At 37.8% G+C, this 17,343-nt stretch overlaps 1 pseudogene; it reads left to right on the forward strand.

Moving 5' to 3' along the window:
* Window positions 1-532: 532 nt before the first annotated feature.
* LOC131876095 (photosystem I P700 chlorophyll a apoprotein A1-like) lies at window positions 533-17,095 on the forward strand (annotated as a pseudogene).
* The last annotated feature ends 248 nt before the right edge of the window (window positions 17,096-17,343 follow it).

Consider the following 17,343-nt stretch of genomic DNA (forward strand, 5'->3'; position numbering starts at 1 on the left):
TTTGTCATGGGTATACCAATAGTTTGGTCGGTGATAGTCGATGCCATAGGGGACAACCTTGTATGTGAGAGTGTACAAGGAGAGAGAAGAGTGGGGACCAGCTTTAGATTATGCTACTTATGTAGAGTTCCACTCTCTTCCTATTGTTGTGTGGGATATGAGGCCTACAGTGATAGATGTGGGCATGCACCAGGATTATGCCCTTTATTTCATGAACCATCCTTTTCCTTGATTGATAGGGCCAAGAGAGTCGATACCACTACTAGAGGTGTTTGATGATGATAATGATGATGACGATTGGGGATGATGAGGGGGCCGACGGGGCCGAGGTATGGAGAGGGTGATGAGAGGTCAAGGAGGAGATCAAGGAGTGGGTCGGGGTTGAGGATGGGTGGGTTGGGGTAGGGATGGTGGTGGGAATGGGGGTAGAGATAGGAGAGGTGGAGCAGGATCTAGCAGGCTAAGGGGTAGAGGTGGTGGATGGATATAGATGCTAGGTCGCGGAGGCTATGTACAAGTAGAGGATATAGAAATGGTGGGAAGCGGAGATGAGGGGAAGAGTTATGATGATAGATCTAATAAGGTGATAGAGTCGAAGGAGTTGGGTGGTGGGAGGTTAGGATTGGGTGGCATGTGCTTTGATGAGGAGGATGTGCATCCCTTGGTACATTGGAGGAGGTTGGATATGCCCCCACCAGCCACAGGATAGGTGAGCACACCATAGGTGCTAGCAGTATAGGTTCTAGAGGCACTGTGACCTTCTTCAGTTTGGATCACAATGTCATCACATCAGCAAGCACATATAGCGGGATTACAGTGCCTTGTATAGAGACTACATGCATAGCTAGCATAGGCACAAGGATAGATTGCTCAACTGTAGGCACAAGTAGCATAGGTGACTATTGAGAGAGACGTGGAGATAGAGCAGTGAGGTCGTGCAGAGGAGACAGTGTGATCTTTACAACAAGCCACCACATGAGGTGTTACTGGGGAGACTATCAAAGGTCTCATAGATCAGATGGTGTGAGTTGAGTATTACCAAACTTTGTATCTTTAGGTTGTGCCACCAGATTGTCATGCCCCTAGTTATGTCATGAGTTCTCAATGCAGGGGCTGTCAAAGACGTGGAGGTAGTGAGGACATGATGGTTCCTAGGAGAGATCCTCCTACTGGAGGTGCAGGTGCAGGTGGCTCTGGGGCCAAGCATTTAGAGTTAGGAGGTAGCCACTCCTATCCTTTTGCATGATGATAATGTACCATTTTGTTGATTATACATAGAGCATTGTATCTTTGATGATTCTCTCAAGATGGATATTGTTGTATTTTTATTGATCTCTTTGATATGATACACATTGATCTATTGATAGATGTTTATGTTTCTTGATTCATAGACTTTGTTATTGATGTGATATCTAGGGACTTTGGACATTTATTGCTTCATTGATGATTTGTTTTGGCTTATATCTTTGATTTTCCTTTAGATTAGCATGGGTCACATATGTGCATGATGATATGATACTAGATATGCTTCTATATGTTATGGATGCTTTTGATATGCATGATCTATATGAATTTTTCTTTGATGATGCAGATGATTGTCTATGTGGTATGTGTGATGATGTGACACCATGATCTATATGTTTTGAAGGTGATAAGCTCAAGATGTTTTGATGATCATGCCTAACTATATGTTTTTGCAGGCGATATGCAATGAATGCATTTCTTTCATTTTACTACTAAATGAAATGCATGTATGTACATGGATGTAAATGAGTTTAACATGTTTTTGGACTTTTTGTATGTTTTTTATGATCTCATTTATCATGCAAAATGTTCTTTTGATATGGTATGGAATGCTCATGTATTTGAATGTACTTTGATATGAGATGTAATGATGACGTATTTTGAATGCAATTTGATTACGATATGATATGATATGATATGAGATGTATCTTGAAAATGAGATGTGTGATTGAAAATAATAACAATATGAGATGTATCTTGAAAATGAGATGTGTAATGATAATGATAATGATATGAAATGTATCTTGAAAATGAGATGTGTGATTGATAATGATAATGATATGAGATGTATCTTAAAAATGATATGTGTAATGATAATGATAATGCATCTAAATGCAGATTAAAATGATAATGAAAATGATAATGCAATCTAATGTAACTTAACATGATATGGAAATGATAATGATAATGTTGGCATATGATTAACTGGTATGATGATAATGTATGTTGTCATTGATGTCAATAAGTGTAGGTGAACCGGTATGAAGATTGGAAGAAGTTGTTATTAATGTTCAAGTTGGCGAACCGGTATGAAGAGATGTAGTGGACCGGTGTCAAGGTTTCACTAAGTGTGACTACCGGTTGGTATTCTCAGCTCTAAGGTTTTTGGTTTGGCAATCTAGCTTGTGTGATGCAACCGGTGAGATTCTGTGATGAGTTAGCTAAGAGATAAGGATGAGACCAAGATGCCACATCACTTTTGTGCACGTGAAGGATTTCCTTGAGGATCTTAGATGTGAAGATTGATTGCATTAAATGTCTACCTCGACAATGAACATTCTTCTTAGCAGTATGTGAAGAGAGCGTGATGGGTTACTAATTTCCATATGCGATGGAGAATGGATGATGCAGAATGACTTGTGATTTATTTGAGATTGTTTCATTCTATGCAAAGTGTTTTGAACGGTCAGGATTAGACCGCCTGTAATTGTAAACCTAAAATGTTTAGGGTTTAGGGTTTATGCTACTAACCTAATTGTTGTCTATAAGGTCAATGATGCTTGTTATTGTTTGTGTTGGCAAATGTTGTGTTTGTATCCAAGTGATGAGATGCTTGCCAGACCAGTGAATGGAAAATTGCAGAGTGTGATTGCAGAGTAGAGGAACTAAAAAGGATCTACCTTAGCATGTAGTGTTGTTATTAGATCAGAGCTTTACTTGTTTTCTTCTAACCATTTCAACAATTGGAAAATCCCTTTACTAGGTAGCTTTAACAGGCTTATTGCAAATCCTCTAACCAAGTGACTCAAGATCATTGATTTCTTCAAATCCTCTAGCAAGGTAACCTTTAACAGGGTTTCAACCTTTAAAAGGGTATATAGCCATCCCTTAACCAGGTGATCTTTAACAAGATCAGTTCCTAATAGAACCTTATTGTAAAGTCTTTAACCGGACTAGGCTCCTAACAAAGCGAGCTTCAAAAGAGTTCAAAAACAAGCTTGTGGGTATTTATCCCCATCGTGGTTTTTCCCATTTGGGTTTCCATGTGAAAATCTATGTGTCACAGGTTGTGCATTTTTTATGTGATCATTTTGCAGTCTTTGTTTAGGTGAATATGCATGCAAAGTTAATGGTTATGGTATTACTAATACAACACATGCATGAGTATATTGGTGAAGTTGTTATCAAATGTTAATTGTTATTTGAAGTATTCAGTTTTACTGGTTTAGCTGTCTGAAGTCATACTGTATTTCACTGGTATTGCCATGGTTAAGTTCAGTGATGAAGACAACCGATTAGCATTGTTTTAACTTGATAAGTTGTTGAGAAGTTTTTGTATGTACTGATTCACCCCCCCACCTCTCAGTACCGATTAGGGTATTTGTTGTTGATCATTATTCATCAATTGGTATCAGAGAACTCCAAGTCCTCGGTGATATAATCTTAACCACTTGAGGTAAAAGATCCTTCTTTAATGATGAAGAGGGAAGGTCCTAAGTTCAATAGAGATAACTTCAAAATATGGAAGGACATAATGAAGATTTATATTAAGAGTTTGGGTGCTCAACATTGGAGCTATGTTGAGAATGTCTATGTTATCCCCACTGGCACTCTAACCGATGATCAGAAAAGAGAAATTCAAGAAAATGGACAAGTCATGGAAGCCCTTATTAGCAACCTATCCAATATTGAGTTCATTGATGTACAAGATAAGGACAATCCTAAGGATGTATGGGACACTCTAGAAACCATTTATGGTGGTGATGAGCATGTCAAGCAAGCTAAGGAAGAGAACCTTAGAGGAAAATTTGAAGATATGAGGATGGTTGAAGGAGAGACCATTCAACAGTATGGCATAAGGATCAAGACTGTGGTTGGAGATATCAAGAGCACTGGTGGAACAATTGATGATGCCACCGTTATTGGTAAAGTTTTGAGATCATTGTTACTGGTCTATGCAATCAGAGTTGTTGCTATTCAGGAGCTAAGGTCTATCGACAAAACCAAGGTATCCTTAGACTCTATCATTGCAAAGTTGACTGCATATGAGTTGAATAGCTATGATACTAGTGTTCAGAAGACTGAGTCAACCTTTAGAGCATCTGTTGCACCAACTATAAAAGGCAAAGAAGTAAGTACCAGTTATGAATCTAGGAAATGCAGAGATATGGATGATGAAGAGATTCTGATGGAGTTTGAAGCTCTTCTTGCCAAGAGACTTCCAAAAGGCACCAGAAAATACAAGGGTACGCTTCCTTTAAAATGTTTTTCCTACAATAAGATAGGACATATAGCTATTAACTATCCTAACAATGACAATAAGGATAAACCAGAGAGGTTTACAAAGTATAAAGGAGGAGGTAGGAGAAATTGTCTTGTTGCAATGGATGAAGGTGTTACTGATAAAGAATCTGAGGATGAAGAGAATGAGGATATAGTGTTTGTAGCTATAAAGGAGGAAGTGTCTGACAAGAAATACCTTTTCTCTCACATTGACAACTCAAATGAGTGGATTATTGATAGTGGGTGTTTTCACCACATGACTGGTGACCAGAGAAAATTTCTATCTCTAGAAGAATATGATGGAGGTGTTGTCCGATTTGGCAACGATGCACCATGTTTGGTGAAAGGTAAAGAATCCATGTCACTGAATGGAAAGAGAAATGTGGATGATGTTTATTGGGTAGAAGGTCTTAAGAATAACCTTTTGAGTGTTGCTCAGCTAAATGACAAAGGACTCATTCTAGAGTTCAAAAGTGGAGTCTGTAGTATAATTGGAAAGAGTGGTGAACTTATTGCCACCGGTAAGCAGACCACAGGTAACTTGTTTCAGTTGAATGCCAAGATTAGTCATTGTCTAATAGCATAGGAGACTTTGTCATATGAATTTTGATAATATTGTAAAGGTGAGTAAGATCAAGGTAGTAAGAGGATTGCCTTTACTGAACAAACCAGAGAATTCTTTGTGCAGAGAATGCCAACTTGGGAGGATGTCTTCCTCAACTTTCAAAGGTAAGTCTTTTTCAGTAGAGAACTTACTTGATCTTGTGCACACTAATCTATGTGGTCCAATGAAAACTAGAAGTATTTAGGGAGATAGGTATTTCATGATTCTTACTAATGAAAACTCAAGAATGATTTGGGTCACATTCTTGAAAGACAAGTCTGAGGCATTTGGAAAGTTCAAAGTCTTTAGAGCATTGGTAGAAAAGGAAAGTGGTCAAAGGATAAAATTCTTGAGAACTGATCAAGGAGGTGAATTCACTTCTGATTAATTCAACAAGTACTATGAAGAGAACGATATCAAGAGGCAATTGTCTGCCCCTAGGACACCACAACAAAATGGCATAGCATAAAGGAATAACAAAACTGTAGTTGAAATGACCAAAACAATGCTGATCCAAAGAAAGGTTGCTCACACTTTTTGGAGAGAAGCAATGAGTACTACAGTCTATACTATGAACTGGGTACTCATCAAGAAAGGTAAAGATAAAACCTCTTATGAGTACTAGACCGGGAAGACTCCCACTATGAGTTATTTTAAATTCTTTGGCAGTGAGTGTTACATCAAGAGAGGTGAGCATCTGAGCAATTTTGATGCTAAATGTGATGAAGGAATATTTTTGGGACATTCCACTAAGAGCAAAGCTCTCAAATGCTACAACAATAGAAATCAGAGAATTTTTGAGAGCATCAACGTTAGGGTTGATGAATCCCCTGAGAAACCTGAGGAAACCAACAACAAGAAAGTGGAAGATGAACTGGGTGTAGCCTTTTGGGAACCAATTAAGAAAGAAACAAGAAAAGATCTCAGTGTTCCTGTACTAGTAGAAGCTACAGTAGGTGAAGAAGAAGATGGAGAAGAAGAAGAAGAGGAAAAGCAAGCAGAACCAGCTAGAGTCATTCCTAGATATGTGAAACTAAATCATGATCCTAAGTAGATCATAGGTGATAAATATGCAAGGATACTCACAACAAGAAAGGTGAAAGAAATCTCTTGCATGATTTTTGAATTTGAGCCTAAGACTACTAGAGAGGCACTTACAAATGAAGACTGAATTAAGGCAATGGAAGAGGAGCTAGACCAAATAAAAAAGAATTCAACATGGTCTTTGGTACCCAGATCGGAACACAAGAATGTCATAGGTACCCAATGGGTCTTTAGGAAGAAGCTAAATGAAGAAGGCATAGTTGTAAGGAACAAGGAAAGACTTGTATGCAAGGGACATGCTCAGGAAGAGGGAGAAGACTATGGAGAAACCTTTGCCCCAATGGCTAGACTAGAAGGTGTTTGAATGCTAATTGCATTTGTAGCATTTAAAGGATTCAAGGTATACCAGATGGATGTGAATTTTGCATTCTTGAATGGAATCCTAGAAGAGGACATGTATATTGAGCAACCAGATGGGTTTGCTTATCAGAAGATAGTGACATGGTGTATAGATTACACAAGGCCCTGTATAGATTGAAACAAGCACCAAGGGCATGGTATGAAGGGTTACGCTCTCATCTTGTGAAGATAGGATTTCAAAGAACAAGTGAGGATAACAACGTCTACTTGAAACCTGAAGGTGATCAGATTCTGATATGTGAAGTGTAAATGTAGATGACACAATCTTTGGAGGAGATGATGCAATGAGCCATGCATTTGCAGATGAAATGAAGAAAGAGTTTGAGATGTCTCTAATTGGAGAGATAATTTCTTCATTGGTCTACAAATTCAGCAGATGAAAGAGGGTATCTTTATTACCCAGTCCAAGTATGTCAAAGAGGTATTGAAGACCTTTGGCATGGAGGAGAACAAACTGGTTGGTACATCGATGGTGATCGACTGCAAATTAACTAAGGAAGATGATTCAGCATTGGTAAATGAGAAGGAATACCGGTCAATGATTGGTAAGCTGCACTATGTGGTACACAACAAATCGGATATTGCTCATGCAGTGGGCATTGTGGCCCATTTTTAGAAAAGTCCGAGAGAATCCCACTTGGTAGTAGTCAAGAGGATTCGTAGATACCTAAAAGGGACAGTTGATTATGGATTGTGGTATCCATACAATGGTTATTTTAATCTCAAAGTATTTGTCGATGCAGATTGGGCAGGTAATGTGGATGACCGAAAGAGCACAACTGGTGGAGCGTTCTTTCTTGGTGGAAGACTAGTCTCATGGACGAGTAAGATGCAGAGCTATACTTCCGAGTCTACAGCTGAAGCAGAGTATGTGGCAGCATTTATGAACTGCACTCAAGCAATCTGGATGAAGCATGTATTGGATGGTTTCAAAGTACCTATATCTGAACCAGTGAGTATATTTTGTGACAACACAATTGCAATAAATATTTCCAAGAATCTAGTATTGCATGCTAGAACTAAGCACATTGAGCTCAAGTATCATTTCTTCAGAGAGAGGGTTCAAATCAAAGAGGTTGTATTAGAACATGTTTCCAGTAAGGAGCAGCTAGCAGACATATTCACTAAGCCCTTATCGAAGTCTACAGTTACCTATTTGAGAGGTCAATTAGGGGTTCTGCCCCTTCATGAAGTAAATTAAAGCTTTGTGCTCCACATCAGTCAGGTACTACAGTGTCAAATCTTTTAGGATTGATGTGTTGAAGGATGCTACTCCATAGGGGGAGCAACATAGTGGAAAATGGAAGCTTGTGCCTCCACTTTGGCATTGTTGTCAAAGGGGGAGAAGATATCTGATGTATGGGGGAGAAGATATCTATTGATGAAGATATATATTATGGTTGCACTGGTCTATGTTGTTTATAGTTGCAATGCTACATTGAGTATTGTCATCAATGCCAAAGGGGGTGATTGTTGGCATATGATGATAATGTATGTTGGCATTGATGTCAATAAGTGCAGGTGAACCAGTATGAAGATTGGAAGAAGTTTTTATTGATGTTAAAGTTGGAGAACCAGTATGAAGAGATGTAGTGGACCGGTGTCAGGGTTTCACTAAGTATGACTACCAGTTGGTAGTCTCAGCTCTAGGGTTTCCAATTTGATGATCTAGCTTGTGTGATGCAACCAGTGACATTCTGTGATAAGTTAGCTAAGAGATAAGGATGAGATCGAGATGCCACATCATTTTTGTGCACGTGAAGGATTTCCTTGAGGATCTTGCATGTGAAGATCGATTGCATTAAATATCTACCTCAGGAATGAACATTCTTCTTAGCAGTATGTGAAGAGAGCATGATGGGTTACTGATTTCCATATGCGGTGGAGAATGGATGATGCAGAATGACTTGTGATCTATTTGACATTGTTTCATTCTATGCAAAGTGTTTTGAACGATCATGATTGGACCGCCTATAATTGTAAACCTAAAATGTTTAGGGTTTAGGGTTTATGCTACCGACCTAATTGTTGTCTATAAGGTCGATGATGTTTGTTATTATTTGTGTTGGAAAATGTTGTGTTTGTATCTGAGTGATGAGATACTTTCTAGACCAGTGAGTGGAAAACTGCAGAGTGTGATTGCAAAGTAGATGAACTAAAAAGGATCTACCTTAGCATGTAGTGTTGTTATCAGATCAGAGCTTTCCCTGTTGTCTTCTAGCCATTTCAACTGTTGGAAAACCCCTTTACTGGGTAGCTTTAACATGCTTATTGCAAATATTCTAACCAAGTGACTCAAGATCATTGAGTTCTTCAAATCCTCTAGCAAGGTAACCTTTAACAAGGTATATAGCCATCCCTTGACTGGGTGATCTTTAACAAGATGTTCCTAGCCTAACCTTATTGTAAAGTCTTTAACCGAACTAGGCTCCTAACAAAGCGAGCTTCAAAAGAGTTCAAAAACAAGCTTGTGGGTATTCATCCCCATCGTGAATTTTCCCATTTGGGTTTCCACGTGAAAAATCTGTGTGTCATGAGTTGTGCATTTTTCATGTGATCATTTTGTAGTCTTTGTTTAGGTGAATATGCATGCAAAGTTAATGGTTATGGTATTATTGATACAACACATGCATGAGTATATTGGTGAAGTTGTTATCAAGTGTTAATTGTTATTTGAAGTATTCAGTTTTACTGGTTTAGATGCCTGAAGTCTTACTGTGTTTAACCGGTATTGCCATGGTTAAGTTCAGTGATTAAGACAACCGGTTAGCATTGTTTTAACTTGATAAGTTGTTGAGAAGTTTTTGTATGTACTAATTCACCCCCCCCCCTCTCAGTACCAATTAGGGTATTTGTTGTTCATCATTATTCATCAGATAATGCATCTAAATGCAGATTAAAATGACAATGAAAACAATAACATAATCTAATGTAGATTAAAATGATAATGAAAATGATAATGCATCTAAATGTAACTTAACATAATATGAAAATGATAATGATAATGCATCTAAATGCATTTGAAATTGATATGCATTCTCATTCTCAATGTTTCCATCTATTTTGATCAAATTTCCAGTGCTTCCTCTTTTTTCATCATCGAGCCTTGAATTGTTGAAATTTGATACAAGCCTCGTGGTATAATTGAACCATAATGACTTGAGTATAACTTACATGGATTTTGATATTGCAAGACAACACAAGCATCAAGGTATAATTGAACCAAAACAACTTGAGTGTTTCTTGTGTAAAACAGACAAGAGTTAACCTTAGTCCTATACAAATCCAAAATGTCCTCAGTGATATGCCACCGGATCACGTCGTAGAACAAATTTGCATTGTAGAAGGCCTCACTCCCAAACAACAAACAAAGAAAACATCACATTCCTTCCTTGCTTCTCTAGTCTTGGAGACATCCTTGAATTGCTTAGGAGATATGATAAGTAAAAATAAACAACCATAAGTAAGCATACATGTTATCCAAAATATATTATTGTCAAATAAAACATCTTGCAAATAGATATTTTGTTCAGTTGAAATTAGTTCAAGTCCTTGTTGTCTAGCTTTCTTGCGTTGTTGTGGTCATTGTTGGTTGTTTTGATCTTTGTTGTCTTACTATGCATTTGGTCTATTGTTAAAACCCTCAAGGTGAAATCCCCCCAATGAGGTTAGGATGTTGCCCCTTGCTGTCGATACTACTTTGATATGGATATGTACATTGATCACCAAGCCATGGTGGGATATAATTCATATAACTGACTCAAATAATCAAGGACAGTGACTACACTAAGTATGTCCAGGATAATGTTTTGTGTATATAAGTGTTATGCGATGTCTATGGGCTTAGATCAGATGTAGCCAAAGATCCGATGTGAGTACCGATAGATAGAGAAGCCGCTCTATCACAAATAGCAATTGTTGCCAGGTTTTCACCTCTTGTTTTTATTGCACTTTTTTATTTGTTTTTCTTTTTTTTTTTGTATTTTTCTTGATTTTTTGATTTTTTTGTGTCACAAGGTGCCTGTTTACCATGTTTTCACCCTAGTAATGATTTTTTTGATTTTTTTTATTTTTTTTGCTCGATCTATGCATTGGACGACTCAAGTGTAGAATTTCTTCAGATGGATGTTGTTTGTTGGCTCGTCGAGAACATACCCTTCTAAAGTTGATAGCCGATATGCCCCTGATCCATAAACCGATATGATGATAAAGGGTCCCAACTAGTTGGGTTCAAATTTCCCCTTCTTTACCTGATCTTATTGATTCCGAGGATTTTCCTTTAGGACTAGGTAACCAATCTTGAATGCTCGTGGGATGACCCTATGATTGTAGCTTTGGCACATTTGTTGTTGATAAACCTTGAGATGATCAAAGGCACATTATCAGCGTTCATCTAGCAGCTCTAGCTCTTGTAGTCGGTTGACTCGATACTCCTCATCTGGAATGAGGCCTTTCAATGACACCCAGAGTGATGGAATCTCTACCTCAATAGGTAGGATAGCTTCTGATCCATACACCAATGAGTATGGTGCAACTCCTATAGGCGTGTGGATACTCATTTTGTAGGCCCAAAGTGCAGGATTAAGCTGGACATACCAATCTTTACCAACATCATTCACTATCCTCTTGAGGATTTTTAGGATTTTTTTGTTTGAGGCCTCTACTTGGTCATTCCCTTATGGATAGTAAGGTGTTGAAAAGCAATGTTGGATATGGAATCGCTCACAATGCTCTTGTGCATCTTTATTTTTGAAAGGACATCCATTATTTGTGACAATGGAACTAGGGATGTCGTACCGACAGATGAGGTAGTTCAGAATTAAGGAAGCTATTTGTTTGTCGATCACTGTAGTCAATGGAACTGGATCAATCCACTTGGTGAAGTACTCAATGGCTGTGATGATGAATTTGTGTGTGTTTGATGAGGAAGGATGAATCTTTCCCACTAGGTCAAGTCCCCATTAGAAAAAAGGCCATGATGTAGTGAATGGTTGTAGTTCCTCTACTGGTGCATGTATAAGATTGTCATGAATCTAGCACTTAGAACATTTCCTAGAAAACTAGTAGGACTCTTTTTCCATTGTCGGCCAATAGTATCCCATCCTCAGAAGTTTCTTGGCAAGAATAGGACCACTTGAATGTGTGCCACAAATACCTTCATGAAGCTCATGTAAGGTGGAGTCAGATTCATTATAATTAAGGCATCGAAGAAGAGTACCATCTGAACCTTGACAATAAATCATATCAGTGGTTAAGGTATAGTAGGTTGCTTGTTGTATAAAGCTTCATTTTTTTGTTATGAGATAGGTCTGGTGGAAGGGTATTGTCTTTCAAGTAGGTATAGATTTTCTAGTATAGGGGCGAATCAAAACTGTTTAGGGCACAGATGACTTAGGATTCCATATTGTCATAGGTAGGGGAAAGCAATTGCTCTAACATGAATTCATAATGATTATGTCTGTTTGGAATTTGTAGGAGCAATGCAATGCTAGCCATTGTGTCAACCATTCTGTTGTCTAGCCTTGGAATCTACTCAAATGTGATGTGTACAAATTATTTCTTAAAATCATCCACAATGCGTTTATAAGGCATCATCTTATTGTCCTTTGTCTGATAGTCGTCATTGATCTGATTGATAACTAATTGAGAGTCCCCATAGACTTTCAATTATGTGATTTTCCACTCCATGACTACTTTGATACCTATCACTAGAGTTTCATACTTAGTGATATTATTGGTGCATGGGAACATCAATTTGTAGGATCTCAAAATTGTGTGTTCTTCAGGAGTAACGAACAAGATGCCAACACCTGATCCACATTGTGTATAGGATCCATCAAAGTATAGGGTCCATTTCTTTGGTGCAATAGTGAGCACATTTCTATCTGGAAATTCCACCTATAGTGGATGTTTGTCTGACAAGGGTGCTTCGGTCAGTTGATCTGCTATTGCTTGTCCTTTGATAGCCCTCCTTTCTGTGTACTGAATGTCAAACTCACTTAGGATCATGATCCATTTTTCTAACCTCCCTATGAGAGCGTCTTTGCTAAGTAAGTATTTTAGTAGGTTGATCTTTGCCACTAGCTTGATAGTATGAGCTAACATATAATATCACAACTTTTGGGAAGCGAACACAAGAGCTAAACAAGTTTTTTCGTTGAAGGTGTAATTGAGTTTGTAGCCATTCAACATTCTGCTAATGTAATAGATGGCTCTTTCCTTTCTTGTTGAGTCTTCATGTGCTAGTAATGCCCCCAATGACACTTCAGTTTCTGATATGTATAGAACGAGTGGTTTACCCACTTTTCGTGGCACCAAAATAGGTAAATTCATGAGATATTGCTTCAACTAATGGAATGATTAGGCACACTTGTCCTCCAATCTGAAAGGAAAATTTTTATGAAGTAGATGGTTGAATGGGAGACATTTGTCTGCTAATCGAACAATGAACCTTCTGATAGATTGTAGCCTGCATTGAAGAGATCGTAGTTGACTAATGTTCTTTGGAGGTGGCATTTCCATGATAGCCTAAACCTTTGTGGGATCCACCTTGATTCCTTTTTCTGATACAATGTAGCCCAAGAGTTTTTTGGATGTGACCCCCAAAACACACTTTTTAGGGTATAATCTGACATTGAATTTCTCTAGTCTCTGAAATATTTTATCAAGAATGTCCTAGTTTCCTATTCTTGTGAATGATTTGGCACAATTCATCTACATAATCCTCCATAAAAGTATGCATCATGTCATGGAAGATAGTTGTCATTTCTCTTTGATAGGTTACACCAGCATTTTTCAAACCAAAAGGCATGATGTTCCTACGGTATGTACCACATTGACATGTGAATGTCATTTTATCCTAATCTTCTAGAGCTATCTTGATTTGGTTGTATCCTAAAAAACTATCCATGATTGATAACAATGTGTTCCCTATCGTGAGATCCACAATTGTATCAATGCTTGGCAAAGGAAAATCATCTTTCAGACAAGCTTTGTTGAGGTCTCTGAATTCTATACAAATCCTAATACTTTTATCTGGTTTAGATACTGGCACAATGTTAGAGATCCATTCGGCATAATGTATAGGTCGAATGAAACTGGCGTCTAGCAGTTTCTTCAGCTCTGCTTTAACCAAAATGGCGACATGTGGGTTCATCTTTCTCAATTTTTGTTTGACAAGTTTAGCTCCAGGAGTTATAGATAAATGATACATGATGAGATTTGGATCAACACCTGACATATCTGCATAAGACCAAGCAAAATTAATTTGCTTCTCCTTGAAGAATTTGACAAAGTCTGGTCTTTCTTGTTCCATTAATGATTATGTCAGATGTATGGTTCTTGTTGTTGTTTTAGTGTTGATATTGATTGATCGAGTTGGCTCAATCAAAATTAGAGATCTTTCCTAATAATGTTCAGGAAGAGTGTCAAGTCTCTCATCCTTAGGCGCCTCAAAGAGGTTTTCACCATTGGATACGTCCTTCTTTTTTACTTTTTAATGATCTAATACTTCCTTTAAATGGTTTTCACCATTAGATTGATTTTTTTTTTGTTCATTTTGTGACTAAGAGACATGGTACTCTCCTGATTGCAGACATGATTATGGGATTCACTGGTAGAGTATGTTTTCGGGTTGACTGAGCCAACGTATTGGATAATGGCATCATCATTTTGAAAGGTTGGTATCTCAATGTGTTCAGGTGGTTCCCAGTCTATAAGTTTAGGATATATAAGTGGTAGGGAATCGTTTGGTGGTTCAAGGTCTACCACTGCAAGAGTCATGATGGAGACATTGCCATAGTTGTCATTGGATGTAACTAAGTCTATGATGGTCTCAAAGTTTTTAATGGTGCTTTCTTCGATATTTCCTCTTCATATTGATGTTGCTCATTCTCACTAGCCTCATAGATATGTAGTGGTCCAAGTTCAAATAATCTAGGACTTGAACCTTGTCCTTCAAAAGGTATGGGTGTATATGTATGGATTCTGTCCACTTCAATGTCAGTGATATCAGAACAAGTGTCTCATTCCTACTCATTGGCATCTATTTTAGAATCACTGTCTAAGGTTACCCTAATGAATCTAACAAGAATATTGTATGGCGAGAAGAGCCACTGATGATCAATACAAGTTTGGTGGCTTATATTGATTCAGGTTTTGTATTGGCTTGTACTCTTTCAATTTGTTCATAAACAGTCTCCTCCCTTTGAATGGTAGGTTCCTCTTCATGTTGTGGCTTATATTTTGTTTGATCAAGTCCTATTACATGATGTATCTATTTATAGGAGGCCTCCTCTCTTTGAATAGAAAGATCCTCTTGTTGTTTCTCATATTCTTCATCCTCTTGTTCTTTGTTTGTCTTCTTAGCAGCTTGGTGTATCACCTCTTGCCATGATTCCTCGTTATATGTTCCATTTCTTTTCCTTCAGGAATTTAGGTGATCTTGTTTTTGTGCTGGTTGGATAAGTTGGCCATACCCTAGTCCCAATTTATCTTTTGCAAGTTGTGAATGAGGATGGATCAGTTTTGTGATGCCCTCTTGATGCTTGCCAACAAGTCCTTTTCCTTTGTACCCCATATGTTGCATGATTCTGAATCCATTACCATATTGTTTTGTGGGGATGGAAACTCCTAGAGAAGTAGCTCTTATTTCTTCCTCATCCTTGTATAGCCAGTTGAGGATATCTTTTTCTTCTGATTCTTCCACAAGTGTGTTGATTTGGATAAATTTGCCATCAAACTTTTTGATGGGTTGTGTTGCTTGGTGAATTGATGTTGAAGGTTGTCTGTGGGATCTTGCTGATACAGGAAGCTTTGATAGACATGGGGGTTCAAAATAATACCCCCCATTCCTTGGTCCTTTATATTCATCTTCTTCTCAAATTCTATGAAGAAAGATTTTAGATTTTCTTGATTTCATGATGAGGAAGCGTGGGCTTCCCTATTGTGTGGTACTAGAACATTTTGAGTTTCCCCCATAGTGTTGCAATACTGAAAGGGGTTGGTGTCTGTTGATATTGAAATCTCTTATTTGTTGTAAGGGAACTTGAAAAATTGATGATACGTGGAAGGTATCGCTTGCATGTCATGGATCCAAGGATGACCCAAGAGTATGTTATATGTCAATTCTATGTCCAAGACTTGGCACATTTTATCTTTTTGCACAAGTCCTACCTAAATGGGTAGCACCATTGTTCCTTTGGACGACCTTTCTTCATCATCATAGGCTTTTATAGTGATCTTCTTTTGGGGATCAATAGCTTATTCAGAGAAGCCCAATGTCCATTTACAGGGGAAGGACATAAAGGTCTTTACGAGATCTTAACTACTTCATGGCATGCTCAATTAGCTCTTAACCTATCTATGTTATGGTCTTTAACTATTTTCATAGCTCACCATATGTATTCTACACCTCCCTATCCATATCTAGCTACTGACTATGGTACCCAACTATCTTTGTTCACGCACCATATGTGGATTGGTGGATTTCTCATAGTTGGCATTACTGCACATGCAACTATTTTTAAGGTAAGAGACTATGATCTGACTACTCAATACAACAACCTTTTAGACCGTGTTCTAAGACATCATGATGCAATCATATCACACCTCAACTGGGCATGTATTTTCTTAGGTTTCCATAGTTTTGGTCTATATATTCATAATGATACTATGAGTGCTTTAGGACTTCGTAAAGATATGTTTTCAAATACTACTATACAATTACAACATGTCTTTGCTCAATGGATACAAAGCATTCATGCTTTAGCACCCACTTTGACAACTCATGATGCAACAGCAAGCACCAGCTTAACCTGGGGAAGCAATGATTTGATAGCATTAGGTGCCAAAGTGGCTTTGTTACCTATTCCTTTAGGAACTACAAATTTTTTAGTAGACCATATTCATGCATTTACTATCCATGTGATTGTATTAATATTATTGAAAGGTGTTTTATTTGCTCACAGTTCTCATTTAATACCCGATAAAGCAAATCTTGGTTTTCATTTTCCTTGCAATGAGCCTGGTAGAGGAGGAACATGTCAAGTATCTTCCTGGGATCATGTCTTCCTAGGACTATTCTAGATGTACAATGCAATTTTGGTAGCAATATTTTATTTTAGTTGCAAAATGCAGTCTAATGTTTGGGGTAGTATAACTGATCAGGGAGTGGTAACTCATATTATAGGAGGAAACTTTGCATAGAGTTCCATTACAATTAATGGGTGGCTTCATGAATTTTTATGGGCACAAGCTTCGCAAGTAATCCAATCTTACAGTTCTTCATTATCTGCCTATGGCCTTTTATTCTTAGGTGCTCATTTCATTTGGGCCTTTAGTTTAATGTTCCTATTTAGTGGTAATGGATATTGGCAAGAACTTATTAAATCTATTGTTTGGGCCCATCATAAATTAAAAGTAGTAGGGATAAGCTTTAAGGTACATATATTTAGACCAGCTTGTCCATCTATTAGCACTCTTTTCACTCGATGTTTGTAAACTAGGACTTCGATATGGAGTGGGGTGTTGTGTGGATGACTCAAAGAGACATAATCGTGCTCTAAAAATGATAAGTTATGTGGCACAGTCATATGTGCCACCATGGCTTAGAATCGGTTGACATCCAGGTCGTTTGGAACTGTAGTTTCTATAAGAGCTTTCTCTAAGATATCCTTATTTTTTGGTGAGAGTTTGAGAAACTCTAAAATTGATATTTGGGCAAGTTTCCTTTGAAGTTGATCTACCAA

Source organism: Cryptomeria japonica, chromosome 5 (genome assembly GCF_030272615.1).
Source record: "Cryptomeria japonica chromosome 5, Sugi_1.0, whole genome shotgun sequence".
Classification (NCBI taxonomy): Eukaryota; Viridiplantae; Streptophyta; class Pinopsida; order Cupressales; family Cupressaceae; genus Cryptomeria; species Cryptomeria japonica.